The sequence below is a fragment of the Mauremys mutica genome, chromosome 11 (genome assembly GCF_020497125.1).
Source record: "Mauremys mutica isolate MM-2020 ecotype Southern chromosome 11, ASM2049712v1, whole genome shotgun sequence".
In the NCBI taxonomy this organism is placed as follows: Eukaryota; Metazoa; Chordata; order Testudines; family Geoemydidae; genus Mauremys; species Mauremys mutica.
The window spans coordinates 2,313,593-2,335,751 of NC_059082.1; the positions used below are offsets into that span (position 1 = coordinate 2,313,593).

The 22,159-nt window shown below is 41.7% G+C and overlaps 1 long non-coding RNA gene across 2 annotated transcripts; it reads left to right on the forward strand.

Moving 5' to 3' along the window:
- Positions 1-4,610: 4,610 nt before the first annotated feature.
- LOC123344343 lies at positions 4,611-13,501 on the forward strand. Of its 2 annotated transcripts, none has more exons than XR_006572526.1 (3): positions 4,611-5,104; positions 6,372-6,477; positions 13,419-13,501. It is a non-coding gene; the product is annotated as an uncharacterized LOC123344343 (long non-coding RNA). The 2 variants fall into 2 exon arrangements; XR_006572525.1 differs by lacking the exon at positions 13,419-13,501 and adding an exon at positions 7,776-8,141 and having other exon boundaries at positions 4,612-5,104.
- The last annotated feature ends 8,658 nt before the right edge of the window (positions 13,502-22,159 follow it).

Sequence of the window (22,159 nt, forward strand, 5' to 3'; positions counted from 1 at the left end):
GTGTCTTCCCAGACTATACGACAGTTTGTCTTTACTCTTGCCATCAAAAAATAATTATTTTTCCTTTTAAAGAACTGCTTGCATTTGAATAGCTCCAAAGTGTATGACTTGAAATTCGATTACTGTTCACTTAACTACTTAGAGCCACCTATATGCAATATGGGCAGAATTTCTGCCATAATGAGAAGGAAGCTGAGAATAGCCAAGACTAGACCATGCTATTAATAATTTATGTTGATGTTGGTGACCAGTTATGGAGACAAGAACATTCTATCTATATTCCAGACTCTTCCATCTATTATGGATTCATGTTACTATAGGAACCTTTCTGTATTTATTTGTATAACTGAATGCTCAAACAATATTGTAAAAGTCTCTATTTTTATATCATTTATTTTTGCTGGTCTGTTGCACTAATAATTTTTTTCTATGTATCAAAAACAGATATAAATGATGGAGTCCTCCAAAAGATCTCTCGTGATAAGACTAATTCTTTTGGCGGGATTTATACCATGCTAATCACCTTAACGTCAAAGTACCTATATTCAAATTTTGTTGAACATGCAATTCTACTTGTGTGCCAGTTTGATTGTGGTAACTGCAGAAGCATCTGCTGCTGTTAAGCACAGAGAGAGAATAGTAATAGAGGTTGGTATTTCAAATTTACTTTTAGGTGGAATTGATTTTTGTTCTTCTAGTTATCTCTGGAGTGTGAAATAACACCAGGTTTGGTACCAACCTCGCTATGTGGTTGCCCTGTCTCAATCACAGTTAGCTTTGTTACTGTTTTCTCTACATGGTTGATAGATATATTTACTCGATATTATTATGAAGGATGTTTGACATACTCTGTGCTTTCTTCTACTTTTAAAATTTAAATATCACTTCTTTACTGCTTAGGAACTGTAAATTCTGGTTAAAATAGTTATTGGAACAAGCCCTCTGTTGCAGTTCAAAGATTGATTTTTCTGAATATGTTTTTAGAATTCCAGTGATTGAAATTCTTTCTAAAGCATTTTTTTCTAATCATTATCATAAGAATGGCCATACTTGGTCAGACCAATAGTCCAGTGGTTCTCAACCAGGGGTACACAGAGGCCTTCCAGGGGGTACATCAACTCATCTAGATATTTGCCTGGTTTTACAACAGGCTACATAAAAAGCCCTAGCAAAGTCAGTGCAAACTCAAATTTCATACAGACAATGACTTGTTTATACTGCTCTATATACTATACAGTGAAATGTAAGTACAATATTTATATTCCAGTTGATTTATTTTATAATTATGTGGTAAAAATGAGAGAGTCAGCAATTTTTCGGTAAATAGCGGTGTGACACTTTAGTATTTTTATGTCTGTATTTTGTAAGCAAGTAGTTTTTAAGTGAGATGAAATGTGGGGGTACACAAGACACATCAGACTCAACCTTTCCAGACTACGGTACCCCTTTCAGGAGAGTCACTGCAGCAGTCCATCTAGCCCAGTATCCTCTCTTCTGACAGTGGCTGGTGTTAGAGGGAATGAACAGAACAGGGTAATTTGAATGATCCATCCAATCCCAGCGTCTGGCAGTCAGAGATTTAGGAACTCCCAAAGCATGGGGTTGCATCCATGACCATCTTGGTTAATAGCCACTGATGGATCTATCCTCCAGGAACTTACGCAATTCTGTTTTTTGAACCCAGTTACAGTTTTGGCCTTCACAACATCTCCCTGGCACCAACTTCTACAGGTTGACTGTGTGAAGCAATACTTCCTTATGTTTTGTTTTAAACCTGCTGTCTATTAATTTCATTGGGTGATGCATGGTTTTTGTGTTATGTGAAGGGGCAAATTACACTTCCCTATTCTCGACACCAGTCATGCTTTTATAGACCATTATCCTATCCCCTTTAGTCATCTCTTTTCTAAGCTGAACAGTCCTAGTCTTTTTAATCTCTCCTCAGATGGAAGCTGTTCCATACCCCTAATCACGGGCAGCAGGTATCAAAGGCCAGGGCAGGCTAAGCCTCCCCTAACCCAAGTCGTGGCCCTGCTCATGTTCCGCCATGAGGCCCTACCTCGCTCCCTGTCTCCCCTGAAGCCAGTGAGGGCTCAGCTTCCACTGGCGGCCTGGAGCTCGGGCTGCCTGCCGGCGGCTCAGACCAGCCCGGGAGTCGGGCCAGTGGCTCGGGCTGGGGGGGTCTACCAGTGGGCAGCTAAAGCTCCTCTGGCAGCATGGGGAGGGGGGGCCTTGGGGCTCCTCTGGTAGCGCGGGGTGGGGCATGGGCTGGGCAGAAGGAACAGGCCAGTTGGTTAGCCTCCCTGAAGTGGGGTTCACCCACTGCCCATGCCCCTGATGATTTTTGTTGCCCTTCTCAGCACTTTTTCCAATTCCAATATATCTTTTACTGAGATGGGGCAACCCGAACTGCATGCAATATTCCAGGCATGGGCTTACCATGGCTTTATATAGTGGCATTATGATATTTTCTGTATTATTTACCCCTTTCCTAATGATTCCTAACATTCTGATAGACCTTTTGACTGCTGCTGCACATTGAGCAATGTTTTCAGAGGACTATCCACAGTGACTCCAAGATCTCTGTCTTGAGTGGGAACAGATAATGTAGACTCCATTATTTTGTATATGTAGTTGGGATTATGTTTTCCAATGTGCATTACTTTGCATTTATCAACATTGAATCTCATCTCTTATTTTGTTGCCCAGTCACCCAGTGTTGTGAGATCTCTTTGTAACTCTTCTCAGTAAGCTTTGGACTTAACTATCTTGAGTAATTTTGTATCATCTACAAACTTTGCCCCCTCTCTGTTTACCCCTTTTTCCAGATAATTTATGAATATGTTGAAAAGCACTGGTCCTAGTGCTGATTATTGAGGGATCCTGCTATTTACCTCTCTCCACTATGAAAACTGATAATTTATTCCTACCCTTTGATTCCTATCTTTTAATTAGTTACTGATCTGTGAGAGGACCCTCCCTCTTTAGTCCATGACTGCTTACTTTGCTTAAGAGCCTTTGGCGAGGGATCTTGTCAGAGGCTTTCAGAAAGTACAAGTACATTATATCCACTGGGTCACCCTTGTCCATGTGTTTGCTGATTCCCTCAATTCTAATAGATTGGTGAGGCGTGGTTTCCCTTTACAAAAGCCGTGTAGACTTACCAACTAGTAATTGCCAGAATTGCCTCTGGAGGCTTTTTTAAAAATTGGTGTTACATTAGCTGTTCTCATTCAGAGGCTGATTAAAGCAATAGGTTACACACACAGTTAGTAGTTCTGCAATTTCACATAAGAGTTCTGAAGGAACTCTTAGGTGAATATCATCTGGTCCTGGTGACTTATTCCTGTTTAATTTACCAATTTGTTCCCAAACCTCCTCTATCGACACCTCAGTCTAGGACAGTTCCTCAGATTTGTCACCAAAAAAGAATGACTCAGGTGTGGGGATCTCCCTCACATCCGCTACAGGGAAGACCAATGCAAAGAAATCATTTAGCTTCTCTGCAACAAGCTTTTCTTCCGGGAGTGCTCCCCACTGATTGTTTGGCAGGCGTCCTGCTTCTGAGATTCTGATTTGCTTAACAATTTTTTTGCTGTTAGATTTTGTGTCTTTTGCTGGTTGCTCTCCAAATTCTTTTCTGGGCTGCCTAATTATACTTTCACACTTGACTTGCTAGTGTTTTATTCTCTTTTTCTATTTTCCTTTCGGATTTAACTACCAATTTTTAAAGTGTGCCTTTTTACCTCTGCCTTTTTCGCATTGTTTGGCCATGGTGGCATTTTTTGGTGGTCCTACATTTTTTGGGGAGAGACGGAGGGTGTACATTTAGTTATGGTATTTTTAAAAAGCTTTCATGCAGCTTGCAGACATTTCACTCTTGTGACTGTTCCTTTTAATTTCCATTTAACTAGCTTCCTCATTTTTATGTAGTTGCCCTTTGTGAAATTAAATGCTACTGTGGTGGGTTTCTTTGGTATTCACTGTCTCCCTATCTTACAAACACGTTAAATTTAATTATATTATGATCACTGTTACTGAGCGGTTCAGCTGCGTTCACCTATTGGACCAAAAGAGGACACTCTTCTTAAGGTACCTTGTCTGAGGACAACTTGGGTCTGAAATGTTTGTGCTAAATAAGAAAACGATTGTCAATTTTTATAGCCAAACTGAGGTGTTATATCCTTATCCTAAGTGCACAAACAATCCTCTTATGTGCACTTAAAACTCTTGCATTTGTGTGACCGGGACTGAAAATATAAACGAATCTTCCTTTTCAGTTTCTTTATATGCACTATTGAATGGAAATATCTGTGCATATGCAGGGCGTTTACATTTTCAAGTAACTATTGCAAACATAATAAATCCTCACTACATCTCTGAAGTACTCTTGTAGGAGGTGATGTATACAAATAGGCAGGTACACACATCCTGACGAGCTTATGGATCCAATTGACTAAACAGAGTCCTAGGAGAAACTCAAAAGTAGCAGGCCATTTTAGTGCCATCCAAAAGGAAACTACTTGCCTTAACTTTGAGCTCTAGGTGATGTCCTGTACCCAGAGTGATATTTGCATCCTCTCTCTTATGCAAAGCAAAAGCAGAATGTTTTGGGTGATGCCTCCCTTTAAAATAGATTGGACGCTGTAATCAGAAGATGCCATAGGAGTTTGGAATGACAGTTGGGATGTTGGAACTGGAAAGTTCTGGGGCAGTTGGGGAGAGATGGAACATTAATCCCAAGATTCTATAGCAACTGAAGGTGGATTTGGATAGCTGGAGAAGTCTGAAGAAAGCACAGTGACAGCAGCAGGATCCTTTTGAGGAAGAGAGAAATAGGAAGCAGGACAATGTATATGAAAAGAACTCTGTAAGGGACATGGGAAAAGAATTGCAGGGATGGAATAAAAGGATAAACCAATCTGAGCAAGGGAAAAGTGGCGGAAAGAGACTGAAAAGATAAATGTGCCTCAGTTTCTTCCTCGGAAGGGTTTGAATTGCTGTCTCAGGCCTTAAAATAAGAGCTTTGTTTTTCCCCATTGGCAAAATTCTTCACTCCACAGGCCAAGTTCTGCCTTTGTGTAAAATTCCTGCAGCTGTCCTGGTGAGTTCTGCAAGGTGATAGAATATAGCCCAAAGGTGGAATTGACTCTGGTGAAGGGTTTAACTGGTTGGGCAGTAATCACTGTTATAAACAATGTGGCACGATCATTGGAGGTCATAGACATGATTTTTTGAGTAGGGAATTCTGGGTTGCTCTTATTTAGTTATACATGAATACATGGCTTTTAAGTTTAGGTCAGGAGCAAGTAATATTTGTTTTATTTATTTTGTTTTTATTTTTTGGTTCAAAGTGGGGATTTGGTTGCTCTGGGTTGCTGGCCTTTACAATTTTTTCTTGCCTGTGTGCTCTAAATGGAAGTGTATGTCTTAGAACACATTGAACTGAGATGCAAAAAGCCCAGTGAATGTCCAACTGACCTCAAATTTGTGAGGACTTCAGAAGTTTTTGTTTAGTTTTAACTTTGCCTCTAAATCCACTACAATCTGTGACCTTGTGATGCAATTGTTGCAAAGAATGGTCTGCTTGGAGAGACAGCTCTAGATCTTAATATAAACTTTTGAACAACTAATTCATTTACATTTCTTATGTCTTTTACAGTACAGGTGAGGGAAGGTAGCATTTCCTGCTTATTAAACTGAGAGCTGTGGAGCTTACTAGAACTGTGTGAATAATGGGTTTTTAGGTTTGCTGGCAGTTTGAAAAATTGGGTGAAAAACATTTTGGGTCAAATAAAATGTTTTGATTTTGACCATTTAAAACATTTTTATTGTTTAAAAAAAATTAAAAGGAAATTTTGAAACAAGTCATTTTGAACGGAAAAATTTAAGTTCTTTGTCAATATGAAACACTTTTGACATATTTGGAATTTTTTTTAACTGAAACAATTTGGCATCATGGGATTTGCAAAACATCTCAATATCACTGGATCTACATTTTTTTGGTCTCCCTCCTCCCCCACCCCCCATAAAAAAAAAGCTTTAGTACAAAAAATTTTGCCCAGCCCTGACTCTCAGAAGTTAAGAGCAGCTGCGGCTGCCATGGATTTGATACACTTAACTTTTGTGTATGGAGCTTCTTTGTATGTATCTTTTTGGGATGACTTCTGACTGTTCCTTCACTAATTGTAAACTTAACCAATTTACCCTTTAAAAGTGTGCTTCTAATTTAGACAAAAAACAGTTTAATATTCTTTGCAGGTAAGTGGTGATGTAATTTTATCTGCATGGATAGTATGTGCTCTTAGAAATGGTGGGGGAAGATAAGATTACCAGACATGTTCCTTAGCACGCACCTTTCCTCTGCCTAGGGGGAGAGCTTATGATTTTGATTTCAGAAGAGCAGCACTGCCATTCCTCATGGAGCCATGGGAGGGTGCTGCTGGATTGGCCAGCGTCTCTTGCTTGACTCATATGGTGAGGACTGCATTCTTTTGGGTTTTAAATGAGTTGTATGTTGCTAGACTTCTTGAGACAAGGGGATAGGTTTTCTTTCTTTTTCTTTCTTTCTTGAAAAATAAACACTTTTTTTTATTTGCAGTAATTGTTTATAGTACCTTGAGAACCTTTAGGCAGCAGCCGCTAATTCAAAAGGCAGACTATGCTCTGTCCCTCAGAGAATGAGTATGAGTGCAAATGCACATATATGTATAGCAGGGATGTCTTTGGGCCTGGAAAAATAGTTTTCTTTCAACTGACATACGTGAACATTTTTTTTTTTTAAAGTACAGACCACCCAAAATGTCCTTGGTGTTTGGAACTAATTTTATAAACATAATCAGTCTTCCTCTCATCTTGCTTGTAAGCAGTAAACTGCCCCTGAAAGGATTTATTTTATGGCCACGCAAGCTGATGCAATCTTATTCAGAGATCTGCCCTGTGTGTATCAATGTACATAGTTTCACTACTGTAGTACCTGAGTGACTCACAATCATTAATGGATCTTATTCTCGCTACACCTGGTGAGGTAAGGGAAGATGGTTCTGTCCATTTTACAGATGGGGAAACTGAGGCACCACATAGATTAAATGATTTGCCTGATATCACACAGGAAGTGAATTGAATTCAGCAGGTCTCTTGAGTTCCAGTCCACTGCTTTATCCACTAGACCATCTGATAGTTCTTACATAATATAGATGTAGGACAGTTGCCATTTGGCTCTGGCTACAATTAAATAATAATTTACATTATATTAAACCATGAGACTCTATGCAACTCTATAGAACTAATAATGGCAACTCATTGACTCTGAAATAAAAGGGGAAACTGAGGCAGGCACACCAGGCGGGGACAGCCCCATCACAAAGCTCTTCCTGCAGATCAGATGATACTTGTTTTGTAAGCTACTGTTGATCTTTATGGTCACCAGACAAATTCATCCCACCTTGGCTGTAAAACTTCATGGGTGGGAAGGGGACATACCCGGCAAGCCAGAAAGCCACGAATGCCACAGATGAGCCACGATTGCTGATCAAACTGTCTACTTCTAGTCCAGAATATTTAGAAGAACTGCTTTTTCTAAGTTTATGCAGCTGTACCACAGAGGACGTACAATTGCTAAACCACCTTTGAACAGACTTAACTTCAAATGCTTTGTACCTATATCTCTTCACAATTAAAATAAACCAGAATGGGGGCTCCAGGAGTGTCAAAAGTGCACCTGTTTCTGTAGCAGGCTTCTGAAAAATGGACTAAAATATGCTTCTATATTTCAGATGACTGTTGAATAACCTCTCGCTATATATAATGGAATATTCACCCATCAGCCCAGATGTTGAGAACTCCCACTTCTGCTAATCTTACGCATTTGCAGTAAGAGGCTACTCAGTCCTTTAGTCTGACTGGAATTGTAATGGGGTAGAGGACAGGGAGAATTTCTCATGACTAATATCCTGAAACCTGGGTATCTAATGTGAATCCTCTCGGGGAATATCAGTCTCAAGTCAAAGAAATTTGGTCTTTAAGAGGGTCACTAACTGTACTGTAGGTGACTAAGTTACTGTCTGCTGTACAGTCTGGTTAATGTAAAACATGACGTTGCTGTAAATTGCAGAATTACATATAAACAGAGTAGCTTCATGGGAGAGGAATTTGAAGATTTTTAAAAATTCAAAAGACCCAGATGAGAAGACGCTGAAATTTATTTTGATACCTGATAAATACATTTAAAAAATTCTCAGCGTGGAAACATTTTCATTTGGGACGTTTCTTTATTATAAGCATGAAGAGGGTCACCTCTTCCCATGCAGGAGACCAGGAAACTCAGTCTGAGCGTGCTCGTTCCCAGGGTTGGCGCCTCTGCCAAATAAGAAGGGGCTTTGGCCCCCAAATCCACGCATCCATTGAGAGCAGCTAGATTCTTGTGGTTCTGCAGTGCTTCCCAGCCACCCTTGGCTCCGGCCCCTCTAACAGTGTGAGTGACAGACCCTAGCTTACCAAACTGCTGCTGGCCAGATTCTCCTGTGAGAGGAATTTCACACTGTAGTGAGGGAACCACCCTCAAATGATTTCACCATGAATTTAGAGCTGGAATCCCCTTGGAGAGATGATACCTTGCACAGCAATCTTCCTACTGCACCCTCCCAACTGCTGGTGACCTGTCCCCATGTGGAACCATGGGAGGGCCTGGGCCTCCACAACGTGGGGGGGGGGGAAGGATACCACTGACACCTCCCATCAGTTCATTGCATAGTGTAAGTGTATGTGCCGGTCAGAAGCCAGAGCAGATCATCTGGCCAATATGTGATATTTACTCTTTGGTTTCAGAGCAAACTAGAGAACTGTTCCTCAGGAAGTGGTCATTGCTACAGAAGGTTTGGTCTGTTACCCTGTTGCAAATGTTTTGAAATTCATTGCAAACATCTGAGATTTCAAGGATTTTGTAACCATTTTAATAATAAGCCTGATAAAGCCAGTCTGAAGGCACAATATTGTTTGAATGAATTCCAACTAGCCTACAAGCTACAAAGGGTGGGAGAAATTTCTTTTTATGAAAGAATGGGACAATGAGAACTGTCCCCTAGAGGCTGGAATCCTCTTAGATACAATACCAGAGAGCAAAAAATGAGGGAAATTGCACATACCATTTTGTATATTAGTTTTTACAATACAGACCTCAATAACTATCAACCAGTGAAACTGATTTTCCCCTACTGCACAGTATAGTGGTGGTGGTGTGCTTTTTAATTTGCCAAATTCATTTTGACAACATACTGTGTTTACCTCAGACCAAATCTTTTTGAGTCCTTTGTCTGTTTCTTGCTTTCTAGAAATTTTCAATCGTAAATCATGGCTTACAAAAACATTTTTGAATGTTTCATAGCCTGAGTTAAGGCATATGTAATGTATCAAAACAAGAAGCTCTCCTATTTTTTCTCATGTCTGCATTTTATGAAGGACAGTGATGATCCAAAAAAAAAGGGGGGGGGGGCCTCATGAAAACCCCATGACCAGAATTTCATTTAGCAGCTTGTTGGAGACTCGACTCTACAGCTTTACTCTAAAGATTTCGGATTAGAAATCTGATCAGGTGTTAATGCTGATCCTTCTGCAGCTGCTACTGTGCAGGCTATGGTGGAATTAGCTAAAGATTTCTTCTGTACCAGTGTTGCTGGAGAGAGAGGGTGTTATGAAAGAGACTGGATCCCCATGCATCACAGAGATACTCTGATTTGAGGGGATTGACCTCCCTGCCCCCAAACTCCAAAAGAACAATGAACAGGAAAAGCCATAAGTCACAATCTACTGAATCTATTGCCCACGGTCTGGGAGAAGCCTGTGTAAGGGAGACCATAGCTCATAGACCAAATAAGTATTTGCTTAAAGGGCAGCTCTAAATTAGTGCCAGTGTGTGTTTAGTGCAAAGGGCCAGCCTGTAGAAACAAGTGAAATTTGCTTGCACAGAGAAAATACAAATTCCATCCAGGGAAGATGCAAAAGAAAATGAAAAAATCGATAGTATCCGTGAATGAGTAAGCCAGCTACTCTGCCTCTCTGGGGACATCTTCCTGTTTAGTGAATGATATAAAAGGGGAGAGGGTGGCACTGTGTCTTCATATGTTAGAGAAAATTATAAAAATTGTTGCTTAACAAAGGGGGTTTTGTTGGTGATTTATTTAGCTGAGTTACTAGGAAGGGATTAACATGCACCCCATCCAAACCTCTGGTGTGTGCATGTGCGTGCGCACACACACACACACACTCTCTCTTGCACGCTCTCTCTCTTTTTTCCTGTTTCAGGTTTAGTTTTTCCATGGTTCAGAAACAGCAGCTTGATTTATCATACACATGACATGTCTCAGAAGGCCCTGCTGGTAAACTAGTTTAACAGAATGAAACTGAATTTGCAGGACAACATGCAACAGTCAGAGAGCTTCACCCCCCCGCGTTTTAAAGAATAAACTGACGTATGTTTTAGGTACTAAGGCCTATCAATCACTATAACGAAGCCCCTTGAAAAAACAGATCATGACCGAGTAATCTCTGCTCAGATTACACTGGCTCTATTCTGATTTAAATGTGTGTCTAACTCATGAAAGACGCCATAACAAAGCCCCAAATGCTTTGGAAAAAGAACACTCCCCCCGTCGGTATTGAGCTGCTTTATTTTGTTAGAAATTTAATACAAGAGGGTTATTTTATTCAGTTTCCTCAACCAATATCAAAGTCCCCCAAACTCCTCGCTTTTCCCCACTGATTCCCAGTCAATATCAAATGATGTTGAATTTAAATAGATTTTCGATTGTAATAAGATAAGTGAGGGTAAAGTTTATACATAAATGGATCCTTAAGTGAATGAAGACAGCAGGTAGCTGTTTAATGTACTGCGTCTTTTTCTTGGGACTTGTATCTACATGGTAGTTGAGATAGCTGCATATACATGGTGTGTTTTCTGGGTTCTATTGTCCAGAGGAATTTGAGCAGCTCTGTATACAAATTGTTTTTTAGATTGGCTGTAATTGGGGAAAAATTGATAATGTAGTGAGTAAAGAGCAAAACCTCAAAGGAGTCAAAGGTTCTCTTCAGTTCAGTTAATACTACTACTACTACTACTATATACCTAGCATTTAGCATTTTTTTATCTACATAGCTTCAAGAACTTGGGTAAGTATTACAATTCCCATTTTACATAGGTGGGGAACAGGGCAGAGAGAGGTTAAGTGACTTGCCCAATGCAAGGTAATGGCAGAGTAAAGAATAAAACTCAGGTTCCTTATTGCTAGTGCATGGCTCTAACCACTAGACATAACTGCTTCCCTCAGAGCTGGATAATGCTTCCAAACACTGCCCAACTTCATTCATATAGAATTCACATTAGAAATAAAGCTGGTTGACAAAATTAAGAAAAAAAAGAATGACAAACTGTGACAGTGGGAATTTTCTGTAATATGTTGTATTAATATGGTGGTGTGAAACCCTGACACCCCAATATTCACCACTATCATGTAATTAGGATATGTTTTGTACAAAGTACAAAAGTCTCGATCTACTAGACATTCATATCTCACTGGATTGTATGTGCTATCGTTGTATGTGAAGTTATGATGTTTAGCTATGTATGTGTTATTGAACATATTGAGAGGTTGAAAGCACCCACAAGCAGCCTTTCAGATACAACAGTAAAAAGGGCAAACAATGTTAATGGCTCAGTGAGGAAATGCACACGAGCACCAGGATTACCCTGGGAACTGTGTACAGTAGAAACTGCTCAGAGACAGCACTGCACAACGGGAACTGTCTGACCCAGGTCACAGCAAAAGATCTTCCCCGCAAATGGGGAGAAGATATAAAAGGGGGACAATGACATCATGGGGGGACCTCACTCTCCCTGCAACACCCCTGGAAACACCTGAAGGGCAAGGACTGAACTGGGGGAAGTGATGGTCCCAGGCTAAGATCTTTATCTGTGTATGAAAACCTGGGACAGCCAAGACAGCTTGTGCCTTAAGAATCTGCCAGCCTGTTTATCACTCAGGGTGAGAATTTGCTAATTTATATCCTACCTAGCTAGTGTGTTAAGCTCAGTTTGCGTTTTTTGTTTATTTACTAAGGTAAATCAATGATCTGTTTGCTATCCCTTATAATCACCGAAAATCTCCCTCTTGTACTTAACACACTTGTTTTTGTTTTCTATACACCAGTTTGTGCAATTCATAGCTGGGGGAGGGAGTGAGAAGCTGTGCAGATCTTCCCCCACACTGAGGGAGGGGGTGAATTTCCTGGGCTTATGCTGTACAGCTCCCTGTGCAGCGCAAGATGATACCGGTTTGGGTTTGCTCTCCAGAGGGGGTGTGCATTTGAGTGCTGGGCAATTTCTTAGCTGAACCCTTCCCAGGCAGAGCTGATCTCAGTGCCTGTGTGTGCTGGAGGCGGCTTGAGGGCCTGGCTTAGGAGAACAGGGTGAGGGAGCCCAAAATGGTGGGACAGGTGGGCTCAGTGATACCCCAGTACATCAGGTGGTATCCCAGAAGGGGGAGCAACCTGTCACAGGTGAATGCCTCAGTTTCCTCTATGTGCTGCATGGCTAATTAGGGAGTGGGAAAAGATTTATTCTTTCCAGAGACCTAGACATATTGGTGTGACTGACACCTAGCTGTCTGCACCCTGGACCCATGTCCATGGAGAGTCTGAAGGATGTGGAAAAATTGGAAAGAGTCCAGCAGAGGGCAACAAAAATGATTAGGGGGCTGGAGCACATGATTTATGAGGAGAGGCTGAGGGAACTGGGATTGTTAAGACTGCAGAAGAGAAGAATGAGGGGGGATTTGATAGCTGCTTTCAACTACCTGAAAGGGGGTTCCAAAGAGGATGGATCTAGACTTTTCTCAGTGGTACCTGATGACAGAACAAGGAGTAATGGTCTCAAGTTGCAGTGGGGGAGGTCTAGGTTGGATATTAGGGAAAACTTTTTCACTAGGAGGGTGGTGAAGCACTGGAATGGGTTACCTAGGGAGGTGATGGAATCTCCTTCCCTGGAGGTTTTTAAGGTCAGGCTTGACAAAGCCCTGGCTGGGATGATTTAGTTGGGGATTGGTCCTGCTTTGAGCAGGGGGTTGGACTAGATAGCTCCTGAGGTCCCTTCCAACCCTGATATTCTATGATTCTGAGAAGACAATGGCCACTCCAGTTGCCTGGACATTTGTTAGCTAGCACTTAATGACCATGAAAGGCCCACTCCTCCGCAGAAAGTCAACCATGTTTGATCAGATGGAGAACAAAGGGCTGAGGAGGAAGGCTAGATGGGAGGTTATTAAGAACAGGCTGCTGGGAACTGGGATAAAAGAGGGGTCAGAGAACTCTGGGCTTGGGGCTGACCAAAACGGACCATGCTGTAACTTTCTGTTCTCTATGCTAACCAGGGACTTTCTATGCTGTGTCCCAGACATCTGATAAACTGCTTTTACAACGCTGGCTGAGAGTCATTATGATGCTGAAAGAGAGGGTGCGTATGCTGCCTTTGGATGTATAAGTTTCTTTCAGGTGTCCAACTAGGGTGGACTTGCTGAAGGGAGCTGACAGTGAGAAACAGGGGTGCTGAAGGCTCTGAAGTTCATCTAAGAACAGTGAAGCCAAGTGGGTTACTCTAGTGAGTAAGACTGGGGGGTGTTGGCACACTGAAGGGATCCTCCCAGGGACTGTTCCAGAGAACCAGACCCATGGTGACAAAAGCAGGGACAACATTTTCACAAACACTTTTTGATTGGTTCTAATTAGAAACCTTTAAATGGAATTCCTTGTTCCCATTGGGTCAAAAATCCTTCAAGATAGCCTTTCAAATGATGTTTTGATGCATCTGTTTCTTGGTGAACTCAAGAAGGGGGAAAAAAAACTATCAAAAAGTTTCAAAAAGCAGGCTTGAGTTTTGAGTGAGAGCATGGATTGGTTTATGCTTTAATGGAAGTGGTTTTCCTATCCCTTCCACTTAGACACAGTTATTGGAAAGAATTTTGGAGCGGATTAAGAAATACGATGTTACTTTTACAGAAGGGACAAAATTATCATCTGAAAATAAGTCCTATGTTATTTCAGAACCTGTTTATGAAAGGTTGTTGGTTGGGGCCCATACTATGCAAATAAAGTGAAAAGCCCTAGATTCTATAGTGGAAGCAAAGCCATGTTATCTTTTCTGACAAATGCAATTTCCTTCTCTTTTAAAAGAAGGATAGGTCTATTTTAATTAATTCCAGCTAAAATGGACTTTCTAACTTATATTTTGGAATCTGACTTTCATATCAATACATTATTTTATATAAAATTAATATAATGGAGCTCTAACCATGCTAGCATACATAGCTATGATAAGACATAAATTTGGAAGAGATAATGACATTTTTCTTAAGAGCTTTGGTGTTCATCTATAGGATTTCACTAATGGCTAGCATGGACTAGTATTACTGTAATGCACCAATAGAAAACACACCTTTTTAGTGAGGTTACTTCCAGGAATACAGAGAAAATATCATTCATGGTAAGTTTTGTTAATATGACCTGTACTGCTAAAAAAATGAATCAGTATCTCATTCTAAACCACACTAATAGGAGTCTGAAGCAATATTTTTCTTCAAGTGATGAAATTCCATCAAAAATAATGAAAAAAATTCATATACCGGTACTCAGAATTGGAAAGGGTGCATATAGCGATTGCTATCCTGTATTAAAAACACTTGGAAGGATTTCAAAGGAGAATCTTATAAAGACTGCATAACCTCAGCTCTCAAAAAAAAAAGTTTATGGTGATCTAACTTAAGTATTCCCTTAGAGCTAAGTCTAAGGCATCCACTTATATTTATATTTCTTACAGGAGAGGAAAGGATGCCTTCTGAGTTGACATGAAGTCTCTGTAGAATTTTTTTTTTTGATAATCAAGTTTCTTATTGCTTGAAAGCCTTTTAAAGGAGCATTTAAGTAAATTTATTTGTGTATGAACACATCAGAGCTAGACACGTGCCCTGTGTTATAAAAATAGTTGTAAGAGAAGTTCTTATTGACTGATAAATATCCTGAAGAGACATATTAATTTAAACGCACTACCGTCAGATGGAATTACTGTTCAGCTAATACATTGAAAGCTCACTCCTATTTTTTTCCAGCAAGATATGTATTTTCCCTCTAGAATGAAGACTTTTAGTAAGAGCAATGAGATTACATTAAGTACTATGACTGTGAGATGTAAGACTTGTTTCTTGGACTGACTTGCTTGGTAATTTATTGGGTGACTGATTGCCAGTAAAAAGCCTCGGATTACATCACCAAAAGAAAGTTTTCAGCAGATTGATTCCCCCCCTCCCCCCGCCAGGAATCTGTTTTGAAAGGTACTAGATTTTATTCTATACTTTATTGACAAAGTTACACAAGAAATCTTCATCAAAATAAAGTGAAGTCTGTAGTCCCTAATTGAGATGGGCTGAGGAGGCCATGTTTTGGTTTGGCAAATCCTCCTTGGTCTGGTTTTGTCAAAATCTAGGCTGGATCCACTTTCTCCAAACCAAGTTGGAAGATGGGATGTTTTGGAGAAAAAGTTCTGGTGTGGGCCAACTCTACCTACCAATCAATACACCTTCCAGGAACGTAAGGAATTCGTGTAACTGTGAAATGTTCAAAGGGTGCTATACTCTCCCCTCTTGCTCTACTAGCCTCAGAGCACATCAAGACTTGCACATCTTTTAACCTCAACCCTCAGTGGGGTTGCTTCTTTGTTTAATTGTAAAAATAGATGCTTTTCCCATCAGGGTTCAATCCCACCTCTAGCACTGGTCAGATTATCTAGTAGTGACAAAATGTCTTGTTGAACCTTTGCCATTTCAGATTTTTAATTCAAAAGCCAGGAGAAACACATTGTCAACTCTCAGGAGACAATTTTGCCCTTTATAGAGGAGAAATGGAATGGCTTGACACAGTTCACTTTATTTTTTTTCTGATGTGACCCAAGATAAGTCATTCCCCACTGATTTTTTGGCACTGGAAAATGGAGGCTAATTTTCATGTTCAGAAGCACTATTAGCTAGAAATCTGACATCCCAAAACTACTGATCTGAGAAATCATGAATATTTTTGATTCTTCAAAAGTGAGGAAGTATTGAGGTGGCGTCTTAAGTATATTGATTAAGATTCTCAGATTGGCAGAGGAGTTGCAAATAATATATATTAGGGCAAGATAAGATAGCATCTACAAGAACACCACATCAAATAAAATATTGTGGCTGATAGGTAGCTCATAAACAAGTTCAGATGGAATGAATATTCTTAAACACACACATACATTATTACTCATGATAATGATTTGTAGAACACCAGTGTGTGCTCGGTGCTGAACAGACAAGTATTATGACAGTCCAAAACCTGCTCAGGTACATGAGGAAACAAGTGGACATTGTACTCCTGTAACTGAGAGAACAATTTGGTCCAAGTTCCCTGCCCAACCAACTTACTGTCAAAATAGAAAATGTGATGAAGGATGGAAGACTACTAAAAACAGAGTGATTGAGCAGTAACAATTAGTAGTGTGTGTCTTGTTAGCGCCATGATTTGTCTGGTGGTGTTGTTCCAGTGGTTAATTACCCTCACTGTCAAAAATTTACACCTTATTTCCAGTCTGAATTTGTCTAGCTTCAGCTTCCAGCCATTGGATCTCTTTAGACCTTTCTCTGTTAGACTGAAGAGCCCAATATTAGATATTTGTTCCCCACTTAGATACTTACAGACTGTCACCCCTTAGCCTTCTATTTGTTAAGATCTTTGAATCTATCATTATAAGGTAGGTTTTCTAATCCTTTAATAATTCTCGTGGCTCTTCTCTGAACCCTCTGCAATTTATCAACATCCTTCTTGAATTGTGGGCACCACAACTGGACACAGGATTCCAGCAGAGGTTGAACCAGTGCCAAATCTGGAGATAAAATAACCGCTCTGCTTCTACTCAAGATTCCCCGTTTATGCAGCCCAGGATCGCAATACCTCTTTTGGCCACAGCATGAGACTAGGAACTCATGTTCAGCTGATTGTCCACCACGACCCACAAATTTTTTTCCAGAGTCAGTACTTCCTAGGATAGAGTCCTCCATCAAGTACCTATCTTTGTTCATAGATCATTTACATTTAATTGTATTAAAGCACATAGTTTGCAGGTGACCCAAAAACTGGGGAAGTGGTAAATAATGAAGATGGGTCTCCCATTTAGAGCAATCTGGATCGCTTTGTAAAGTGGATGCAAGCAAACAATCAGTGACAATTTATGTTTTCTTTCAAGTCATTGATAAAAATGTTAAATTGCATAGGGTGACCAGTATAGGGTGTGTTTCCAGTCAGGGTCACCCTATGCACCCAATTGCATAGGGTGACCCTGACTGGAAACACACTCGCTTGATGACAATTCCCTGTTTCCAATCACGTTTTGAGATCTATTAGCTAGCCAGTTTTCAATCCATTTAATGGGCACCCTGTTAATTTCATTCTAGTTTTTTTAATCAAAGTGTCATGGTACTAAGTCAAACCCCTTACAGAAGTCTATGCATCTTATATCAACACTATTACCTTGAGCAACCAAACATGCAATCTCACATAAAAACATAAGAACGGCCAGACTGAGTCAGACCAATGGTCCAGTTAGCCCAGTGTCATATCTACTGACAGTGGCCAGTGCCAGGTGCCCCAGAGGGAATGATCAGACCAGGGAATCATCAAGTGATCCATCCCGTCGCCCGTTCCCAGCTTCTGGCAAACAGAGGTTTAGGGACACCCAGAGCACACGGTTGCATCCCTGACCATCTTGGCTAATAGCCATTAATGGACATATCCTCCAGGAATTTTAGTTCTTTTTTGAACCCCATTATAGTTTTGGCCTTCAAGTTAGTTTGACAGGATCTATTTTGCATAAACCCATGTTAATTGATATTAATATTACCCTCTTTTAATTAATTACTTTATCGAGTCCCACATCAGCCACTCCATTATCTTGCTCAGGATCAATGTCAGACTGACAGGCCTACAATGACCTGGATCATCCTATTTAGCATTTTTAAAAACTAGCACAAAAGCCATTTTTTCCCCCAGTCTTCCAGAACTTCTCCAGTGTTCTAAGAGTTACTCAAAATCAACATTAACAGTCCAGCAAGCTCTTTTACAATGTTTAAAACTCTTGGATGCAAGTTATTAGACCTGCTGATTTAAAAATGTCTGACTATACTAGCTTCTTGTATCCTCTGTAGATACTAGTGGAATGGAAAGAGTATTATCACCATATGATGAGACTATCATGTTTTTCCCCAAATACAGAACAGAAATATTTATTGAACACTTCTGCTTTTTCTGTATTATCATTGATAATTCTACAATTTCCATCTAGTAATGGATTGATGCCAGTGTCAGAATTCTCTTTGTTCCTAATTTTAAAAACTATTCCTTACTGTCTTTAATTCTGCTGGTCATAAATTTCTCCTTCTGTCTCTTTGCTTCCCTTATCAATTTTCAGCAGTTCCTAGCTTCTCATTTATATTAATTACTATAAAATTCCCCTTTCTTCCATTTGTTATATATTACGTTTTATTGATGCCTTTACTTCCCCTCTAAACCAAGTTGGTTTCTTAACCTGCACATCCTTCTTTCTTTTTGGGCATCTAGTAAAGAGTTATTAAACAGTTCCCAATTATCAATTTTTTTTAAAAAATTTCATACCAGCTGATTTGGCACATAATTTTCAGTTTTGTGAAATTGACCCTATTAGTGCACTAATGAGGAATGAACTAAGAGGAATGAAGTCCAGACTAGTTATATCTCTTCATTCCTCTTGCACACTAAGTGTGATCAAGGCATGATCACTTTTACCTAAGCTACCATTAATTTTTAGTTCTGAGATCAAGTCATACAGGCCCATGTGGAGTTCTCTGGCCACTCCCAAACCAATGGGAACAAAACACGAGACATTTCCCATCCTTGCAGGATCCTGTTTCAGAGAAAGAGACCCTTCTTGCAATACCAATGTTTCATATTTACAATAAAAATCAGAAATAATGTGAATCAACTGTAGAGGGCACTAGTGAGCCAGAGCAGCACTCACTCCCTGCATTCTGAGAGCAAGCTCAGAAAACACAGTCCGACTGCTCAGAGCGCTCCGCTCTCCCATATGGCTAATGGCTTTCTGGGTCTTGGGTCCATTGGAGAATTATAATATTCAGGGACTCAATAACAGGGCTCATGTGGGGGCTGCTGAGCTGACTGATTCCACAGGCAGCAATCTGGATACCAAGCTAGTGTTTTACATTTTTTAAAGAGGAATCAAATATGTTATAAGTAAGTGTCTTGGATGAAATAGGCATTAAGAAGCCAATGGTGGTTATGCTTGTGCAAACTATCCTGCACTTACATGTTCTCCCTTCCCATGGTGCTGTTGGCCCATGTGACAGTTATATGTATGAGGTGCTTATAGGAGCATATAGGCTTGGGGAACCTGTCTTTACAGGGCTATTAAATTGCCTGAATCATAGAATATCAAGGTTGGAAGGGACCTCAGGAGATCATCTAGTCCAACCCCCTGCTCAAAGCAGGACCAATCCCCAGACAGATTTTTACCCCAGTTCCCTAAATGGCCCCCTTCAAGGATTGAACTCATAACCCTGGGTTTAGCAGGCCAATGCTCAAACCACTGAGCTGAGCTGTCCCTCCCCCCAGTAGGAAGTAACAAAGTCATCCCATGCAGCCTACCTGGAGAGTTCCTAGCAGGGGCCTCTGATCGGGCAGGCGGGCTGAATACAGGGGTACTCAGGCCTGTTTGGTCCCAGTCCAACAAAACCAGAAACTGGGCTTCCTGAGCCAGAGTGTGAACCAAGCTCATACAGGAGCTTGGTCTTTGTCCAGCTTTCTACCTGGGATCAACACGTTGCACACAAAAAATGACTTTGTGCAACTGAACTTCAAGTCCTTCACAAGGCAGGCTGGGCGGGGTCCCAAGGGGGACTTAGGCATGATAGCACTGAGTGCTGTGGCACCTAACTTTCAGGCAATTAGAAAAAAAAATCACAGGAACACATGATCCCCAACGTCTGAATTCGGCACCCAGGCTCCCTATACAATGAACAGGGACAGGTAGGTGCCTTAGGCAGTGATCCACAAAGCCAGCAGGGAGCCACCTAAGCCAGCCAGTGGGAGATGCTGGTCAGAGGTATGTGCAAAGCCCAGTCCTTCTCTCGGACCCTGACTGTCACAGGTACCCGCCACCCAAAGGAGAGAACAAGGGATAGGCCCCGAGAATGAGCAGTTGATCCAGCATACAACCCGCTGGTTCATCATACTATGGAAGTATATTGAGCAAGGTCTTTTATAAAAGCTTGTAATGTTCTAAACTTAATAATCATTCTGAGCTATGTATCAGGCTGTGGTTATGAATCTCTGTATTTGTGTATAGAGCAAACTGTGCTTGTAAGCGCTGGCTCTGCCTCACAGCAGGGTAGAGCGCAATCAGACAGGGAGAGACACCTCTGAAACCAGCTGTTTACACAAACCTGGACTGACTTACTGATCCATTGTACAATCCGGGAAAAGACAATGATGGGCCATTGGAGTGAATGGAGAGACATTGAGACAACTGCGAATTTTCCCACTTTGAATATTATACTGACTGAAGAAAGCCACCCTATAAATCCCTTTAAAATGAAAGGAGGTTGAAGTGAAATCCATCCAGAAACTGAGGACAGGAAGCTGTCCATGAAACACTGGATCCACTGGCTAGGGACGTGTACACTAGGAAACTGTTCAAAGGTAACGTGGATTAGAAAAGGGATTTTATCTACTATGGAAGTGTCAAGCCTCTTTCCCATTTGGGAGTTGCTCTGGGGCTTAGGCAGGAGATGGGCATCTGGACCCCTCTTCTGGGGCAGCATAAAACATGCTGAGGCAGGACATGGGTGCCTGGTCCATATGCCCAGAGGAAGAGCATAGGCACGGAGTGAGCTTAGGTGCCTAAGGAGGTCAGCAGCTGCTGAGTGGGAATTCACCGTGGTGCCTAAAACCAGGTCTTGGGCATCCAAGCACCTTTCTGGATCCCACTGGCTATTCCCAGGCTGCATTTCCTCCAGGACAGGCCAGCAGCTGCCTCATTCCTTTACCTTGGGTTTAAGTCACCTGACTTGCCACAACATGGACTAGTTCATACACCATCTCTGCCCTGAGTTCATACAGCAGCCTCTGGGCTATCCTCTGCTCACTGAGCCTTGTTAGTTTTCTCCCTGGCAATCCTGAAAGAGGATCTTTATGGCTCACCACAGCTTGGGCCCAGTGAGTGAGGACTTTCTGGCTTGCTGGGATGCTCACAGAACACCAATGGTCCATGCAGCATTTAAGGGAGACACTGCTCATGACACTTCCTCATGCAACGCTCCTGCTCACTGCTGGAACTGAATTGTTCCTCTCCTGCCAGGCAGAAAATAAAGCCGAATGAAGTGCAAGCAGGAATACTGTAAGGAAGTTGCAGCTGTCCCTCTGTCTGGGAGAGAGGCCGCACCCCTTGCGACAAGGCCTCTGGAGGGGCACAGTTAGCACCCGGACCTCCACCACTCAGTGGGATAGAGCAGTTAGTAACCTCAGAGCCCAGGCCCTCAGGCAGGGAGGGAAGTGGTCAGGGGTCCTGTCTCTGGCAGACTGCTGACAAACACAGGTCCCTTGGCCTTGAGTGAGGGGCTTGCCACCCCCAGGTGAGGTGGTAGGAGGCAAGGGACGCAGGCCCCCCCAACTCCACCAGGTCCCAGCCCAGGACCCTAACAGTCATCAGTCAGCAACACAGCCAAACTATAGTCAGCTTCCCTGGGCCACTTCCTACCCTCCCATTCAAGGGAAGGGCTGCCAGGTGTCTGGTTTTCAGCCAGAGCGCCCAGTTGAAAAGGGATCCTGGCAGCTCTGGTAACACATTGACTAGGCTGTTCCAGTCCCGTCGGCAGTGCAGCGGGGCCAAGGCAGGCTGTCTACCTGCCCTGGCTCCATGCAGTTCCCGTAAGTGGCCAGCATTTCCCACCAGCTCCTAGGCAGAGAGGGGCAGCCAGGGAAGCTCTGTGCACTGCTCCCACCCCCAGTGCCACCTCCACAGCTCCCGGGAACCACAGCCAACGGGAGCCAC